Source organism: Moschus berezovskii, chromosome 23 (genome assembly GCF_049115385.1).
Source record: "Moschus berezovskii isolate FMDL1 chromosome 23, NW_MosBer_1.0, whole genome shotgun sequence".
NCBI lineage: Eukaryota > Metazoa > Chordata > Mammalia > Artiodactyla > Moschidae > Moschus > Moschus berezovskii.
Genome location: NC_142482.1, coordinates 47,901,941 through 47,918,697, shown reverse-complemented (window position 1 = coordinate 47,918,697; position 16,757 = coordinate 47,901,941). Strand labels below are relative to the sequence as shown.

General features: G+C 39.4%; 1 protein-coding gene across 5 annotated transcripts in view; it reads left to right on the top strand.

The window, feature by feature from the left end:
- CDKAL1 (CDKAL1 threonylcarbamoyladenosine tRNA methylthiotransferase) overlaps positions 1–16,757 on the top strand; it is a 599,197-nt gene that overhangs the window by 521,954 nt on the left and 60,486 nt on the right. The gene's annotated exons all lie outside the window — the stretch shown is intronic.

The following is a 16,757-nucleotide window of genomic DNA, read 5'->3' as shown; positions in this document are numbered from 1 at the left end:
TCTTGACTGTTAAAAGTGTGCAGACTTTCGTATTTGTTTTTAACAATGAAGAGCAGAAAGTCTGTAAAAATTTTAAAATAATGTCTTCATTTACTGAACTGAACTTTTCACATTCAGAATAAATATCTCCTTTGTAGTAACTCCTTAAAAAGGAAAAAAGATTCCAAAAGCTTGTAACATTTTATGAGAAGAGATTTTTTTTTTTTCTCCTGTGTTAGTGACATCCCAGAAAACTGGAATTCTCTATTAACCCCTAGGTCAAGCATCCATCTTGAAACGCATCTCTCTTATTCTCCCTCATTTGTAAAGGAGCATTTTTTTCTTAACTTGATTCCTCACCTCTTTTTAGGGAGCATTCCAAGTTAATCTCAACAAAGAATAGTAATTCGGATTTGCAGTGTGTGGTATTAGGGAATAGGTGAAATCAAGTAATTTTAGCATTAGAAGAACCATAGACATCATCTTATCTAACCACTTCATTTTGCACAGAGGCTGCCACAGCCCAGAGAAGCTGAGAGTCTGTCTATAATCACATGGCTAGTTTCTGACCGATTCTATAATTTGATACACTAGGCAACATAAAGAGTGATATTTCCTAAAGGTTATGGTGGACTAAAATGTAATGTTTTTTATTAAAATAAATACATGTGAAAACTGGCTTGGAGACTTCGCACTTCCAAACTAGTATTCAATATTACATCTTCCTGCTGTCCTTATTGGGTCTGGACTGTGTGCAATACAATCGCCCAGTAAAAGAAAACGTATCCTCAAGTATGGCTCTGGGACAGGGACCTGGCAGCTGCCTGAGTGCCAGCATGTATTTTCTGGGTCTTGGGTTTTTTCCCCTGCTCTGAAATTAAATGGTTGGCTGACATGACCAGCTATCAGCTCCATGACATACATTCTTCCTTTAAGATTACCCCAAAATATTGCAGTTGTTGTCCCATAGCCCAGAAGAACAAATGACTTTGATTTCGGACCCTAACCATTCCAATCTATCATACAAATTCGAAGGTAGGTTCACCTCAGAGTAAATATGGAAAGACTGGACTGGACTCAGCTGTCTCCACTCTTAACCTTATGAGTTTTGAAGTGAGGAGGAAAATATGTAGATGTATTACTAGAGAGTCTAGCATTGTTCCTGGGATAGACTGGTCCCACTAAGACATTCCTGAACTCACCTTCCTACCCAGGTGTCTTCAAATCTTTGCTGTTTTCCTGTGATCAAAATAAACCTCCTTTCTCCTGCACTCTCCTACCTGATTTAGATCCATATCCTCTTGGGGGAGCCCGCACTTGTCCATGCCCATCAGCCATCATGGTTGTGGGTGCCATGACCAAAGGCTTTTCAGCCAGCACAGGCAGAGAGTTGACTGTCGACGCCCTAGAACCTGCCACCCAGCAGAGAGGTTTTTACTATGACTATATCACACGATACAGGTGAGGACCAACTTGGCTTCTGTTTCATACATCAGTTCAGTTCAGTTCAGTCACTCAGTCGTGTCCAACTCTTTGCGACCCCATGAATCACAGCATGCCAGGCCTCCCTGTCCATCACCAACTCCCGGAGTTCACTCACATCAAGTCATTTTTATTGAGATGCTTCTTGACATATAACACAGAGTGACTTCATTTAGTACAGAGAACGCTCAGCAAGATGAAAGTCTGGAAAGTTTAGGTCCTTAACTTTATGGTGTATTTTTTTTCACTTTAAAAAATGACTTTCACCTTTAGTTGTCTGAAAAGTAGCACCGTGTCATTAAGTTTCTTACCAAACTGGCCAATAGAGCCAGGTGGGGATTAATGGGACCTGTGGAGTTAAGAGGCCTTTCTGGACTGGTCTGGATCTAGGAAAGATCAGATGATCACACAAGGGCTTAGAGCCTAAACTGGTAGGAATAAAGAAGCCTAACCAGCATCTCCACTTCCCTTGTCAGTTCCAAGGAGCCTTGCAGATTATTTGAGCCAAGCTCCCTGGTTAGTGCCCTGCAACCAGGACCACCCTCTCTCCTTAGTCATGTGGGATTCTGACTCTACTTTGACTTGAGAAGAAGTTAATTATGGCCTGATTTTTTTTTTGAAAGAGTGATTAATAATCACTTCCATTTGGTAGAATGTAATCTGTGGAGGCAGTATTAATGCTTTTACTCCCTTATAAAGCAACATAAGGAAGAAAGAAAAGAAACAGGAAGGCTGGTACACTTTTTTGCAACAAGCTATAAAATGATATATTTAATTTTGAATAATTAAACAAAAACATTTTTATTCACATAATGTTACAATCATATTGCTAATACCAGCTTAATGCTTACTTTTTAACTAATTCATTTTCTCATTTGTGGCAATCGAGAAAGGTTTATTAAATCTAATGACTGTTTGAGGATTAAGTAGGGGGAAAGCATGTTCTAATTACAGGGATGGATAAAAGCAAACTAATTAACCAAAAACGTGTATTTCCTTCCTGAGAGCTGTCTGGTCAGCCATATCCGAGATGAACTTGGGTTACCTAACTCCTGAGTTTTTTAATCATGTTTTTAGATTGCATTTTGTACACCATCTGTACCATTAACACGACTGTAATTTCTGTCACAGTTGGAAGCTTCAGTTAATAAATGTTTTGTTTTGGAAGGGGATGGGGAGGCAGACAAGAAGATGGGAATGTTTATGAATGAACCAAAGGAAAAGTCTGTGTCTTAACTGAGGGGTTATGGAGTTAAATGCTAGACATGCACGACTGAGGTTTTGGTGTTGCCCTTCTGCGCTTCACATTATTGCCCACGTTTACATTGGGAAATAGTCTTAATTCATCCTTCAAAAACATCTGATCTCATAGATAATCACCATCTAATAACAGTAATAATAATAATACCCTAGATAACCTCATTCAGAACATATATAGAAGAATAGATCTTTATTTTATGAAACTCAGAACCATTGATTTTTCAGTGTTTTGTATATTCTGAGCAAAGCACAGAATCACTGTGCTACACTTTTGAGCCCCCAATAAATTATCTTATCCTTTTTTGAAAAAATTACAGATTTTCTGGACATGATTTCCTTTTTTTAGCTAGCAACTACCACAGCAGTCTTTTTCAAACACTTTGATTATGTTTTCACAGCTACAGAGAATGATCAGAGGTTTTTAAAGCATCTGATTATAATTTCAGAGAATGGCAGTGTACTGATACAACGTCCGCAGGAATAGAGGATAAAGTTGAAGGGTGGGGGCGATGAGACACAATTGGAGCTGCAGACCGTTGTCCAAAACCAAGGCTACATACTTTGCAGATGGACAAGATGGCCACTCATGACTAAAATCTTAAAAACTACATGAAGACTGAATTTTTAGTTAAGTCCTAGAATACGCGGATGAAATTTTGTATCTGGAAGCAGAAGAGACATTAGCGTTCGTCCTGTGCAGGAAAGATCAGTATCTGTTTTGTGCCTGGTATCTGCTGTGTGCTTAGGGATACAGAAGATAAAGATAGCCTCCTTCAAGGAGCTTATGGTGTCAGTCAACATTTGAGGGGCTAGGAGTTAAAGCAAAATAGAAATTGTAGTCATTTATATACAAAAAAAAATTCTAAGGAGAATTTATATAATAAAATGATCTTGGTAGTATACAATGAAAATAGCACTGACCTGGTTGCAGTAATTTGTATGTATAATGGCCTTTTGGCATTCTGCCAGCTATATATCCTAGAGCCTTTGTGAAACTACAGATTCCCCAACAACCTTACAGCTTATCATTACCACCCTACCTTTTGCTAATAAAAGTATTTGAAAACTTATTAAGACATGGCAGCTTCAGGGCTTTCTGAAATAGACTGTATACACTGGCAGTAAAGAAGCCATGTAAAGATGTAAACACTGGGAAGTTGCTGTCTTCACTCTTTAAACAAGTCCGTCCCATCCACCAATCTTGAAGTTGGGAATTCCAGATTTTGTGTCACCAAAAAAGCCAAGAGATACTTGTCCTGAACATCCCAGTTCAAAGGAGTAGTAAGGATCTCACACTCGTTTGAAGAGTTCTTCACTAATTGCACATTTATCAAACAGCACACACTTTGAGGAGCAAGAGAAAATGGCTGTTGGGTATTCATAAACAAGGTACACAGGTACCTCTTATTTTCAATACTAAAAGTCAAAACTTCCAGTGATGCCTTTGAAAGCATCTGGTGGAAGCTTGTTTACATGACTTTGGTCCAGGACCATGTTTTCTAGCAGTATGTTCTTTTTAACAGAATCCCACCACTGAAGGGAATGGTTCAGACAGGAATTTTGTTGTAATGCACATTTCCCTATATAACCAAATTGTCACCCTTAAAACCTAGTTAAGATGATGAGGGCAAGTATGGTCAAAGCCTCCATAAAGTTTCTTGAAACCTGGCTCAAATGTCAGCTAGCCAAACATTCTTATCACTAAAACCAGTAACCTTGGAACCGATCAGATTAAGGACTCCAGCCAACTTAATATGTAAAATGCTTTCAGATAATTGCCACTGAGCCTTATTAAATACAGCAGCCCGATTTCAAGGTTATCCTATCAACTTCATCCTGACTGGCTTTCCATATTCCATTGCTGGCTTTCTAACTCACTCTTCACCAGACCGAAATCAGAGTAATGAAAACAGTCAAACTGCTCATAAAATGTCACATTACTATGAGAGCACACATTATTTCTACAGATATTTTCTGTCAGTCACTAGATCACTACTCAAATGACAGCAGTGCCAGGCTGAAACAGGCTTTCAAAATGACAACCCCATACTGTAAAGACTACTTCAGCGGTAAAATTTACTGAGTTGTCCCTTTGATCTCAGCCTACAAAAGATACCAAATGTTACTCAGGAATAAGTAAAACATTTATAGAAAAGGGGAGAAAAGGTTATATGCTTCATTTTGCTTATCAATGTCATTTCCAAGCCAACAATTTTATTAGGGGTAGGGGTATGGTGACATGCTATTTTTAGGTTGTGGGGGAGAAATGTGACATTTAGAACAAATGTCATAGCATTTCTTCAATAAAAATCCATGCTGTCAGCTGCCTAGCTCTAGAGAATTATAGAAAAGCCACACTGAACTGAAAGAGAGTAACAATATCTTGAGTTTTACCTTAACCCTCTCAGACCCAGCCTCAGTGTGGACCGACATTAATGACGGTTTTTGTTTGTTGTATAGCTTGGAAACAGGTCTGTATTTGCACAGAATGTTTCTTAAAAGAATCTGTTCCGTCTACTTAAGAAATGACCCTGTGTGCAACCAAAGCTTTGTGACTGGTTTTGTTCAGTGAACCTTGAGGAGAAGCAATTTCTTCACAAACAAAAGAACTCGAATACGTACTAAAATAACTATTCCAAGATGAAAGCCAGAAAATGACTGTATTTATTGACTGTAAACAACAAAATGTCCAGCAGCAAAAAAGAAAAAAAACAGGCAGAAGAGATAATTATTAGAATTTAATGTAAAAAGAAATAACATGTAATGAAGGTAGTTCTTGTTATGTAACTTCTTGCCCTTATCTCGCTCACTTTTTTTTTTTTGGCATCTGTTCACATTCTACCATGAAATATCTCCGGGTTGTTGTTTAACTTCGCAGGGACGAGAGCCGTATCTTACATTTCTCTCAATTCCCCACAGTGCCTAGCACAGTTCCTGATAAAATTATTGAACAGTTACAGCACTGGTTTGGGAAATACGGTCCGTATCTAATTTATTCGATGTTTTAGTTCTCGCTAGCATGCCACCCCCTCCCCATACACACAGTGACTTTCAGGCTCCAGTTTCAAGGCTCAGATTCTACTCAGTCCACGTTTATTCCTGGTCAGGTAATCGTGTTGTCTTTGATGACCATGACCTATGCACTTTTAAAATAAGTATCATTATTTCATTAACTGAGAAGATGGAGACCGCTGTGACTTTCTAAACATTCTTGCCTTTCCCCCTCGGAGGTAACCCTGGGCTTTGTTCATCTTTCCTTTCCTTCCTGTCCCAAATAGGTTCTTCTCTTCCTTCCCCTCGACTCTCAATCAGGTCTCTGCCGGCTTTCCTGGAATTCTCTCACTTGTCCCCAGGAGTGTTTAGGTTTCTCCAATTCTGGGACTCCTTCCTTTCTGCTTTCTGATGGGCCTGGTAATAATCCCCGGTTTACCTGCCTTCTTTGTATGCTTAGTCGCTCAGTCATATCCGACTCTTTGTGGCCACATGGATGGTAGCCCACCAGGCTCCGCTGCCCATGGAATTTTCCAGGTGAAAATACTGAAGTGGGGTGCCATTTCTTACCCCAAGGGATATTTCTGACCCAGGGATTGAACCTTTGCATCTCCTGCATTGGCACATGGCTTGTTTACCACTCGCGCCACCTGGGAAGCCCACCTTCTTTATTTTTTTTTTTTCTTTTTATTTATTTTTTTGTAATTAATTTATTTTTTATTGGAGGCAGATTATTTTACAATATTATATTGGTTGGTTTTGCCATACATTGACATGAATTCGCCCCGGGTTTACATAAGTTCCCCCTCCTGAACCCCCCTCCCACCTCCCTCCTCCCTTTATCCTCCCTCTGGGTCATCCCCGCATGCCAGCCCCGAGCATCCTATAACATGCATCGACCCTGAACTAGTGATTCGTTTCACATATGACAACATACGTGTTACAATGCCTTTCTCCCAAATCATCCCACCCTCACCCTCTCCCACAGAGTCCCAAAGACTGTTCTATACATCTGTGTCTCTTTTGCTGTCTCGTATACAGGGTTATCATTTGCATCTTTCTAAATTCCATATATATGCGTTAGTATACTGTATTGGTGTTTTTCTTTCTGGCTTACTTCACTCTGTATAATAGGCTCCAGTTTCATCCACCTCATTAGAACTGATTCAAATGTGTTCTTTTTAATGGCTGAATAATACTCCATTGTGTATATGTACCAAAGCTTTCTTATCCATTCGTCTGCAGATGGACATCTAGGTTGCTTCCATGTCCTGGCTATTATAAACAGTTCTGCAATGAACATTGGAGTACATGTGTCTCTTTCAATTCTGGTTTCCTCGGTGTGTATGCCCAGGAGTGCGATTGCTGGATCATATGGCAGTTCTATTTCCAGTTTTTTGAGGAATCTCCACACTGTTCTCCATAGTGGCTGTACTAGTTTGCATTCCCACCAACAGTGTAAGAGGGTTCCTTTCTCTCCACATCCTCTCCAGCATTTATTGCATGTGGACTTTTGGATAGCAGCCATTCTGACTGGTGTGAAATGGTATCTCATTGTGGTTTTGATTTGCATTTCTCCGATTATGAGGGATGTTGAGCATTTTTTCATGTGTTTGTTAGCCATCTTTATGTCTTCTTTGGAGAAATGTCTGTTTAGTTCTTTGGCCCATTTTTTGATTGGGTCATTTATTTTTCTGGAATTGAGCTGCAGGAGCTGCTTGTATATTTTGGAGATTAATCCTTTATCCGTTGCTTCATTTGCTATTATTTTCTCCCATTCTGAAGGCTGTCTTTTCACCTTACTTATAGTTTCCTTTGCTGTGCAGAAGCTTTTGATTTTAATTAGGTCCCATTTGTTTATTTTTGCTTTTATTTCCAATATTCTGGGAGGAAGCCCACCTTCTTTAACGGCCATTAAATACTAAACATGAATGAATACTCAATGGGTCCCAGACATTGGGCCAAGTAATCCACCTGGGTATATATATATACCTTCGAATAAGATAGAATCTCTTCTTTTCAGTAGCTGACAGCTGTCAAACAGATTCAACAGGTAACCTGTTCTACATATCACCCCCACAATCACCCACAAACAATCATTCAGCAAACATTTCCTGAGTCAAATCCAAGTGACACAGTAATGGCTAATGACACTCCTTGCTTGGGGATTGCATAGTGTTTGCAGTTCCGTGAGCCCGTACCGGCCTCAGATCTCATTTTGAACTTGCACTTGTTTCCTGTCCCAAATTCTGAAGTGTATTTTATTTGTATCCAGAATGCTTCATGTGGTTTTTCTTCCAGTTTGGTAGAAACATTTTGAAGGCAAAGACTTTTTCCAAAACTGAATTGCTTTTTATCTTTCATGGTCATTGCCTGACAGGGGACTCTAACCACAGGGTCACCTCCTGCAGCCCCTCAATTTGTGCTCTGTTCAGCTCCAGGGGCACCAAACACATCCCCATCTAAGCGACTCTTGGTGCTCAGGAAATATTTGTTTGACTCTTAGGATGCCAGCAATTTGTGAAACATCCATTTTGTTTTCAAAAATGTATCCTTTCTTTCTCCTACTCTCTTCAGTTTCCTCTAGAATATAAAGCCATGGAAATAATTCATACTCACTGGCTCAGAAGTAGGTGATGTTTTGAAAATTCATTTTCTTATGAATCAGATACATATGATTTAGTAATCTGTGTATGCCTCCAATTATAGTCCTAACCTGTTGTTTTCTAATAGTATTTTGACATGACTTTGTAACACTTGTTATACACATTGACAACCTCATTGGAAGGGTGGAGGTATGTGATTTCTTTTTATCATTGAGGTTGTCGTTTCTAACCATAGATTCTCAAAGAAGAATGATTGCTCTTGTATGGATTTAAGACTTCAATGAATTAAAGTAATGTCATTTAAACTTGAGTTGCTTCTGCTTCTGTTCTGATGTCAGTGAACATATGTCAGATTTCTTCTGTTACGGCAGAAGTATAGCATCAATAGCAATATTTCATATTAATCAAAATATAAGATGTCTCACCTTTATCTTTGTGTGCATATATAGGGCAAGGTGGGGAGGATATCACTCTCTTAGCTTGGAAAAGAATTTCTCTTAGGAAAGGAAATAACTTTATCTAGGAAACTATTTTGAGAAACAGTTTTATGGATGAAAAAAGAACCTGAGGCCATGAAATGGAAACGAGACTGTGAAAGATAGAACTGACTGCTTGGCAGTAGAAAAATAGAAGGAATTTTTCTCTCAGTATAAACAGAAGAAAGAGTGATTAAAGAGATGAATAAAGTGGGAAAATAATTAATATTCAGTTCAATTAAATAATTACTAAGTCATTTGTACTTTTTTCCCTTTGTGCCCTTAATCACAAAACTGAGTCACAAGACCAGAAATTGGGAATTAGATGTGACCTTGAGAATGCAGGACCCCTAGATGTTGAAAGTCATGTGGAGAAGGAACTGTACTTCTTTTGATAAGACAAGATGTGGGACATTGGCGCCTAGATCTCAAGGAGCAAGAAGACCCCAGATGATATCTGTGTTTCATATATAATCATGCCTGGCTTTGATTCTCAGCTCTGCCTTTTTTACCAGCTGTGTACCCTTCAGAAAGAAACATAATTGCACTGTGCCTACTAGTTTCCTGATTCACAAAAGGGAGATAATAAAAGTATATTCGTGCGTGTGTGTGTGTGTGTATGTATGTGTATGCATATGTGTATGTACGTGCATGCATGCTGAGTCGCTTCAGTTGTGTCTGACTCTTTGCAACCCTGTGGACCATAGCCCACCAGGCTCCTCTGTCCATGGGGATTCTCCAGGCAAGAATACTGGAGTGGGTTGCCTTGCCCTCCTCTAGGGGATCTTCCCAACCCAGGGATCAAACCTGAGTCTTCTGTGTCTCCTGCATTGGCAGGTGGGTTCTTTACCACTAGTGCCATCTGGGAAGTCCATATATATGTACATATATGTGTGTATATATATATATATATTTTTTAACTGGGTTGTCTTGATGAAATAAATTAATACATGTGAAGAGGTTAGAAAAATGCTGTACATAGTAAGCACTGAATGTTACCATGAACATCATCCATCCTCATGCAAGCACGCGTATGTCAGTACATTTCGGTTTGCTTTGCATGTATATCCTTAAAACTGAATTCCAAAGAAGTAATGCATACAAAAGCCATGCTCGTGTTTAGTCGCTCAGTCATGCCTGACTTTTTGGGATCCCTATGACTGTAGCCCACCAGACTTCTCTGTATGGGGTTTTTCAGGCAAGAATACTGGAATGGGTTGCCATTTTCCTTCTCCATGGGATCTTCCTGACCCTGAGATCAAACCTGTGTCTCCTTTATCCCCTTCATTGCAGGCAGATTCTTTACCTGCTGTGCCATTGGAAAAGTCTATAAAACCCATTTTAAGTAGTTAAAATTGATTCAGAATCCATTTTTTCTAACACCCTTATTTCTTTTTTAAATATAAAAAAGTATTTTATACTTAAATAAGTGAGTAATTTATTATCTGTATATCAATATATGTTGATATCTATGAATGAATATATGTTGATTTCTATAGATATCTATATGTTGATCTATATCTTGAAATATAGATATCAATATATATTACCTGTATATTATTTGGCTCCATATGTCATCTTGTATTTATTTTATTTTTTTCATTATATATTTTGTAAGACCAAAATCTTATCAAAGTCTTGATATATTTTCCAATCCACATATATTTGCTCTTCAGAAGTAGTGCTTTGTTTCTAAAGTAATGGTAACTAGGACTCATTATACATAACTTTTATAGTTTTAATTATTGGGCCCGTGTCTGCATAAAATGGAAAAGCAGCTTACTTTGTAGAAGTTATTAACTTCAGCGGTTACTAAATGCTGTCCTGTGTAAAATATTAAACTACAGGGATGGTGATGTTATTTTGAGAATGTAATTACTGTGTGTTTTGATTGCTTCCTTTTAAACCTTTAGGCCATTTACTACTGACCAATTTTGGTAGCCATTTATGTTCATAAAAACTGTCTTACCATATTGATTCCAATATATCTAGAAACTTAGCCATGAAAAACTATAATTTATATCGAAGTAATCTTCTAGAAAACCTTTTCCCCTAAATAACTGTTTGTTTTATCTGATTTTTCTCCAAAATTATTCTGCCTTTTAATCATTGTGTAGGTAGGGTGGCAGGGTGTTGTAGGGGCACAACTTTAAGAAGATACACTATTTAATAGTGAGTTCTTTTATAGTTGGGAGGGAACTTTTGAAATAAAATATTCTGTTTTAGCTCAGCACAAGTTAGAAATAGAAAACACGGGAGAACAAGGGAAATTGTGATGGCAGAAAGGATGAGGGACCTGACTTGAGAAGAACATGGAGAAATCCAACCTCATTCAGGACATCGGGCCAATCCCAATACTTCCCCATTTACCTCCAGATGCTTTTCCAGTCTGGTCTTTCTTCTCTGTTCTCATGACCTCCCATTTTTGCACTTTTTGCGTCTTCTTGCTTCCTTCATTTTCTGTCCTGATACAATGGAAGCTCTGGGAACAAGGACGGCGTCTGCTTGCTGTGTCCCCAGTACCTCTGGCATTTGGAAGGCTAACAAGCACGTGTTGAATGAATTAGTGAATTCACTTATATGTCACTTTGCAAGTTGGTGATTATTCACTGTGTTCAAAAGACCCATTTCCCATGCCTCAGTACTTAGCCTGGCAAGGAATTAAATTCATAAAATCTGTGAGAAGGACAGCCTGCCAGTATGTATCAAGGCCTTCCAAGTGTATAGAGGAATATGTTAAAAGAAACAGTCGTGAATCTGAGTATAAACGTAAATCTAAGAGAATGTTCATTACAGAACTGTTTGTAATAATAAAATGCTAAAAAAAAAAACAACCCTAAATATCCAATAATAGGTAATGAGTAATAGACACTCTGCATTCACAGGATAAGGCCATGAGGTCACTGAAAATCGTGTTGTAAAGGAATATTTAATGGTGGGGGAATGTTTATTGATGTGTCAAAAATGGAAATATTATCTTTGATATCAACTTTATTAAAATAATAATTATTATTCATTTGCTTAAAAAAAAAAAAAAAGGCTGGTAACACATACCACAACGTTAATAGTAGTTATCTCTAAGTGACAGAATCCTGGGTGGTTTCCATTTTCTCCTTTGGTGGCCTTTCTGAATTTTTTGAAAATTTCTAAGACAAACACATAGCACGTTTGTAGAGGGTGGAAGAAAGGAAGTTTTTCCAGTGTCACTCTGTGGACAAACGCATGAAAAAGGAATTGAAAGGTCAGTGGATGGTGAGGAGCGGAGATGGTGTGTGCTCAAGATACAGATGACTCAGTGGTCAAGAGGAGCAGCCACCAAAGAGCTAGTCTGGTGGGGTCAGTAGAACTCGGATAGCTGGCCTGGTGCAGAGAGATCCCTGGAACCTGAGGAGCAAGATTGGTATGCATCACCTTTGTCATTGCTTTGGCATGGAATCCTCCGAAGAATATTAAGCCATGTGAAAGCAGGTAGAAAACAGAATCCTGGTAAGTTGTGTCTAGAGGAAGGGTCTGTATTCTGCCTAGGTGGGTTTTTTTCAGCATAGAATTAGCTGTCTATTCCTTTGGCTCTTCATATGTGTGTTATTGCTTTCTTTTTCTGCGCCTTGTTCTTTATTCTGCGGTGATATTTTGAGAGACAGTGGGTAGAGTGGAAAGAGGGGCTTTCGAGCTTGGCCGAATTCAGCAGACAGGAGCTCGAGCCCTGCTTTATCAGCTGAGCTCTATGACCTTAGACACCTTTGTTTCCATGCCCTGAACCTAGAGTATTAAAATGAGGCTAATGACAAGTATGTTGCAGGGTTTCAAGCAAGACAGATGTATGTAACGTCACTAGCTCAAGGCCTTTCACAGTCATAGAAAGCTACGAAATGTTAGCTATTGTCCTTAAGATTGTCTTTTCTCATTGTTCTTGCTTACACAAGCACAGTGTATCTTATAATTTCAAAACCATATGCTTGTGTTGATGTCTTGTTTTGTTTGTCATTTTCAAAAATTTTTCTGCTTAAGTAAAACTAGTCAAAATCTTTAAAAAGTTCAAATCTTCCCCAGTCAAAGCAAGCTGCTTTGTTGATTCTGAGTGATCCTAACCAAAATCAATAGTGTGGTGATACTTCTGTTTCATACTGACATCTAGCAGTCACCTAAACTGGCCTTCCCAGAACAAAACAGTCTTTGAGAAATGCAAGCACATCACTCAGCCTTGTTACGGAAAACTGGCAGACATCTGGATGTGCCCACAGGGACTGTGATTCCATTTCTCACTCCATAGGCAACATCCTTCTGTTGTGAATTAAATCTTCACAGTCGAAGTCTGTGTCTGCATGTGCTTGTTTATTTGGAAAAGAAATGTTATTCAGAGACATTTTATGTGTAATAGTTACGGAGCAGCATGAGAGTGGGTGAGCTGAATAGTGGTATAGTGCGCTTTCCACGTGAAGATTCCTCACGAGCGTTTATTTTCCTTTCTGGCTTACCGCTCATTTCCTATTAGGACAAGGGACAAGTTATATTTTATACATAAGCGTGAGTGTGAGGGCTTACATGTGTTGGTAACATGTATGGATATTGTGTGCAGTCTGTACATCAGTTGGTGTGTATAATACCTGAAGCTGTGCATGTTGGTGAACTGATTTCTGTTTGCCCAAGGAGGTTTCTTTTCTCTGGTTTCACCCACCCTTACCTTATCCAAGAGGGTAACTGCTGTCCTCTTATCTCACAGCCCAAGCCGAGTTCAGCATCTGAAGAAGCTTAAGGTCCCAATGCATCAAATTATCGTGCTCAAACTGTTGTTTATTACAGTCCAGTTTGTCCTGTCATTCCAATGACAGAATGTCAAAGCTTTTCTTTCCCGTTACCTTCAGCTCTCAGCATCTGCAGGGATCTGATATGCTGTTCCTGCTTTACTCTGGGGGAAACTGAAATGCACAAGATGAAGGCTGCAGGCACTGGTTAACCCTTTTACTGAAGCTCAGGTTTCTGCCCCACTTTTTCCCTCACCAGACCGTAAGAGTCTGCTCCATTTTATGGCTGTCTGGTAGTTCCTTACATATTTCCATCACTCTTCTTTTGAGCAGTGAACAACCACAAGCAAATCATGTGTGATAGCATTCGTGAAAGTATTAACAGTATAAGGCTAGAAATTCAGTGTGCGTTTCATCACTAACTACAAGTATACAATCTGTAATCTGAGTGATTTAATTTGGATAAATAGGAATCTTGTATCCTTCAAAACTCAGTCTAGAACAGCTGAATACGCACATGAATTTCCCACTGGATGTTTAAAATCTTCAGCTTCTAGACTTTCTTTTTTTTAATTAGACACCGCTGCTGCTGCTAAGTCACTTCAGTCATGTCCAACTCTGTGCGACCCCACAGACGGAAGCCCACCAGGCTCCCCCGTCCCTGGGATTCTCCAGGCAAGAACACTGGAGTGGGTTGCCATTTCCTTCATGTACCTAATTATGTATTTTTGGTTTTACATGACTGTCATCATGCATGCAATTATATATGACTTGTCTTTCTGGGATGAAGTTTTGTGCTTCCTAAAGATGCTTTCATTGCTAGGATAGAATGCAACTTCTCTTGTTCAGGTCAGAGAAAATTTGCCACTAGTGAAAACTGCCACCCTAATTCAGGAAAACATTTGTATATTTCTCCTTAAAATCTTTGACCAGGGCAGCCCTCTGCTCTCACCTGGACTTCAGCAGTCACCTGCTCACTTATCCCTCTGCATTCGTTCTTGTTTCCCTCTCAGATCTTTTCACTGAAGGGAAACTAGCATGATCTTGCATACCAATAAATCTGATTATATCACTTCTCTGCTTGAAACTTTACGAGGACTTTCCATTCCATGGAAAGCCCTACTGTACATGAAGCGGAATCTCTCCCCATGTGCCCCCGGCTCTCCGCTCTGAGCACACCTCGCCTTCTGCTCCTTCATGCAAACTTTGTTCTTTCTGTGGTGTTTCTCTGCCCAAAATTCTCTGCTCACCTTTTTTTTTTAACCCAGTAGCTCCTGGTTACCTTGTGATCTCACCCCAGAGCTTCCTTAGAGAATCTTTCCCAGACCTGTCTGCCGAGGCCAGATCACCATCCTTGTTAATAACAGGTGACACGCCTCTTAAACACACACCCGAGTCACCGTTTTCTTCTTGTGTCGTTGTTTGATCACGGTTCATCTCCCTCACTAGACTGAGTTCCATAAGGACAGGGATCATACCTGGTTTTGCTCACCATGTCAGCAGAGCCCAGCCCAAAGCCTGGCATACGGTACATGCTCAGTGGAAGCTTGTAGGAGACTGGAATGAAGACAACCGTATCTGTAGTATTTTCTGTTTTATGAAAATATATCCTCAGTCACCCTGGTTTACAGTTTTCACAGATATCCACTCTTTTTTTAATAAATTGAAGTATAGTCAGTTTACAATGTTGTGTTCATTTCTGCGGTACAGCAAAGTGATTCAGTTATACATAGTATACATTTTGTAATATTCTTTTCCATTATGGTTTCTCACAGGATATGTCACAGCTCCCTGTGCTGTACAGTAGGGCCTTGTTGTTTATCCATTCTGTATATAATAGTTTGCATCTTCTAACCCCAAACTCCCAACCCATCCCTCCCTCCCCCCTCCCCACAGCCACAAACCTGTCCTTTACAGATAATCACTCTTAACAGTGACACCTAATTCACTTAATTATCACTGTGGAGAACTTGCTTCCCTTGTATATTCGTTTTGTAGTCCGCCGGATAGACTAGCCTTTTAAAAATTAATATGCCTGCTCCAAGCAGGGTTTGAAATTCAAAAAGAAAGTGAAAGTGAAGTCACTCAGTTGTGTCCGACTCTTTGCAACCCTATGGACTGTAGCCTGTCACGCTCCTCTGTCCATGGGATTTTCCAGGCAAGAATACTGGAGTGGGTTGCCATTTCCTTCTCCAAGGGATCTTCCCAACCCAGGGATCGAACTCAGGTGTCCCGCATTGCAGGCACTCTTTACTGTCAGAGCCACCAGGGAATCAAAAAGTTCCCTCTTGTTTCTAGCAGCATGGATCGGGTTTGAGGATATGTTTCCATAAGAGACAAGAGAGGGAGATTATTAACTTCCTAGCACCTCTTGAAAAAGATCCTTCCAATGAGACCTGATTATTTTCGTATCATGTATTTTCAGAACAAGAAATGTTAGAAAAAGACGCCGTGGCATCAGATGTACAGGATCTGTCCCTGTAGTTTTGGATTACCTTTTGCTTTTGTCCATTTGTGACCGTTCTCTCAGGGATTGCTTTGCCGATCTGGGCAGTATGTGTCATGTTTGTGGTCTGGAAATAGTTTTGTAGATCCACTTTAAACCACACTTAGACCTAGGCTTGAGGGTTCCGGGGAAAGATCAGTAAGAATCTTTTGGCTTTAAAATGACATCTGAGTATGCTACCTTTTCATTTTTGTTTCATCTTTTAGTTTCAAGGAGGGAAAAAAAAACACGATTTTTTTTATTCACTATAATTTTTGGATACATATATATTTTTACTTAAACAGTGGCTATTTTCAGTCAAGAAAGTAGCTGTTAATTAGAAAATGCAAGTTTAGGAAAAATAGGAGTCATTGTAATACAGGAAGCCTAGGGGATATGGTGAAGGTGAGGTCAAGGTGGACAGAGAATGACCTTTTGGTGTCACCAGCTCAATTTGCGTGTCACAAGTGCAGAATAATGAGTTACCCCACTCCTCTGAGCTGAGAGATTATGGAAACCATATATAAATGGGCCCATCTTCCTCCCATACTTGACGAGGCTACATTTTTTTCTCCCCTCCAAAGATACTGTATAAGATTGACATTATCAGAATGAAAATAATGTTGCTTGCTATTTTTTTCCTAAACAGCAGCAGATAAGCGGAGGCCATTTTCTAAGTAACAGTGACTTCCTGCTTCATTAAAAGATTATTTATGTTCTGTAGAAAAACACGATT